This window comes from Triturus cristatus, chromosome 5_2 (assembly GCF_964204655.1).
Source record: "Triturus cristatus chromosome 5_2, aTriCri1.1, whole genome shotgun sequence".
Taxonomy (NCBI): domain Eukaryota; kingdom Metazoa; phylum Chordata; class Amphibia; order Caudata; family Salamandridae; genus Triturus; species Triturus cristatus.
Window position 1 is genome coordinate 87,472,161 of NC_140588.1, and position 2,655 is coordinate 87,474,815.

A 2,655-nucleotide genomic window follows, 5' to 3' on the forward strand; every position below is an offset into this window, starting at 1 on the left:
CATGCTCTGGAACGAGACGGTTCAAGGTAAGCACTTAATGACATCTGCTGACAGCATTGCCGCAGCCTCCTGGGACCCGTGAGAGGCTATTTGGAAGGGGGCGGAGACAGGCTAGAAGGCTGTCAAGTGACCCAAGAAAGCACCGGTGAAAAAAACCTGTCACAGTGCAGGCCAACGATAGAGCCATCGCTGTCTCCTAATGCACTCCCAAGGCATGCGGCCATTAGCTTCGCCTCTCCTGCCGTCCCCCGGGGGCGCCTGGAGGGTTGCCATTTCCAGTCCGCTGCGTCATTATAGTTGTGCAAAACGCAATGAAGGGGCCAACGCAACAACCCTCAGAGTCTGGATAGCAATATATAGAGTTGATTGTGCTTTCTTCGGGTACACATAGTGTTATATTCCTTAAGCATTTGGATTGAATCAATCAATCAATCAATCAATCAATCAATCAATCAATCAGGGGTTTGTATAGCGCGCTACTCACCCGTGAGGATCTCAAGGCACTGGGGGGGGGAGGGCTCCGGATTGGGAACATTTGGCCCCTGCGACATAAGTATAGTGCTAAGGAGATGTCACTGGTATTTGTATTACCTGTTACTGTAAAGCAAACACACACACAGGACAAGAGAACAGGTTCAATGCTGAGAATAGCGCAGAGTTTGCATCTTGCAATTAAACTCTTCTTTCATTAAAAAACAGGTTTGCGATACAAAGGTGCTATAGGTGTGTTAGGTAAAGTGGCAGAGTGCTGATGCGAGTCATAGGTGCACACGAAAAGCAGAGCAGGAGTGAAGCCGACATGAGCATCATGCTCCCCAGGTACCCTGCTCAGATAAAAATAGAGGCGTTGAAAAATCATGATGATGCTGACATTTCGACAGAAAAGTCCGATTTACAAAGGCTCATCGTCAGGACAGTGTCAATGACATTTAGAATGTACCATCCATATTGGTAACAATAAAAGTGTGTGGTATTTAAAGCAAAACTGGCAATTTAGAAGGCCAGTGCCTCTGAAAAAGGCAGAACAAGCAGACACAAGTAACAAATATGAGTGAAACTGAAGCAATTTACGCTCTCGTTAAACCACGGGACAGGAGTGGCTCTCAGTCAATTGCTACCTAAATGATTATTTCTCTCCCTCTCTCACTAGATTATAAAAGTGGTACTCGGTGGAGTGGGGAAGACACTGTGGTGAACGCAGCGGTGGATTATCGCTGTCCTTGTTGTGTATGCGCACGGAGAAACCGACCTGGCACTAAGCAGAGATGGGAGAGACAGCTGTTCAGCCTCACTGCCCCGGTAAGGCCCTCGAGCTTGAATGTTGCAGTAGCCATTTTAGGGGAGGGAAACTATTCTACAACAGTGTCGTGCTTTATGTGACTGGCTCTGCTGACACAGGGGTTGCACTATGCACTATTGCTGCTCTTTGCAGGAGGGACAGTATGGCAGCAAAAGTGTTATTTTCTGAGATGATCGGTGAAAGCAGCATTGAAGTTCATGGTCATTGACAAACATCTGGAACTACTTATAAAGTAAACTATCACGTAGGCTGACCAATCAAATGCTCAAATCATTCAACGTGTAGGTGGAGTCTGGTGGTCATAGAACGTCCGGTGGCAGTTGGGCTGTCAAGGAAGGACCAGAAACCTATTGAAGAAACCTCAAGGACCACGACTTTTATCTTAATCATTAATAAAGATGTGTTCCCTAAATAACTGAAGAAAATATATTTTGCACACAAACTCAAGAAGGACATAGCGACTGCATTTCTAGAAAGTAACACTCACACATGATCACTATTCCTTACTGTAAGGTAGAGATAACCAGGCCGAGATGGATTAGAAAAGAAAAACCCTCTCTGCTCGGCTTTTACCCCCCAACATGGCACCGAAGGCCAAGAAGTAAGCTGTCCCTGTTAAAACCGAAGCAAAGTCCAAGGCTTTGAAAGCTAAAAAGGCTGTTCTTAAGGGGGTACACAGTCACAAAAAGAAGAAAATTAGGACAGCCCCCACTTTCAGGAGGCCGAGGACCTTGAGGTTACGGAGGGAACCGAAGTATCCCAGGAAGAGTGCTCCTAGTAGGAACAAACTTGACCATTATGCAATTATTAAGTTCCCGCTTACCACGGAGTCTGCCATGAAGAAGATTGAGGATAACAACACGCTGGTCTTCATTGTTGATGTCAAGGCTAACAAGCACCAGATCAAACAGGCTGTAAAGAAGCTTTATGATATTGATGTTGCCAAGGTCAACACACTGATCAGGCCAGACGGTGGGAAGAAGGCATATGTGCGTCTAGCTCCAGACTATGATGCACTGGATGTAGCCAACAAAATTGGCATCTAAGCCTTCTCTGTAGACGCCGGTACAGTTCAGAATAAACTCTCTGCTCGGGCGGATGGAAACACTTTATGTTTGGCCTGTTCCACCAATCTCAGGTCCGTACCACACTCCACAGGGGTGCCAGGTAGAAGTGGATGGGCTCTGTGGGGGCGTGTCTTTGAGATGGCTCATGTGACAGAGCCCTTCTGTCTTCTTGGAAGAAATAGGCTGCATAACATTAGTGCCTTTCACACTCTGGTGGGTGTTAGGAGGACACCACCACTAACCCAGAGCAAACTGCCCAGGATAAAACCAGCAAACAATTGGGGTTAC

The 2,655-nt window shown here is 46.7% G+C and overlaps 1 pseudogene; it reads left to right on the forward strand.

The window, feature by feature from the left end:
• The first annotated feature begins 1,881 nt into the window (after positions 1-1,881).
• On the forward strand, positions 1,882-2,346 carry LOC146822687 (large ribosomal subunit protein uL23 pseudogene; annotated as a pseudogene).
• Positions 2,347-2,655: the final 309 nt, after the last annotated feature.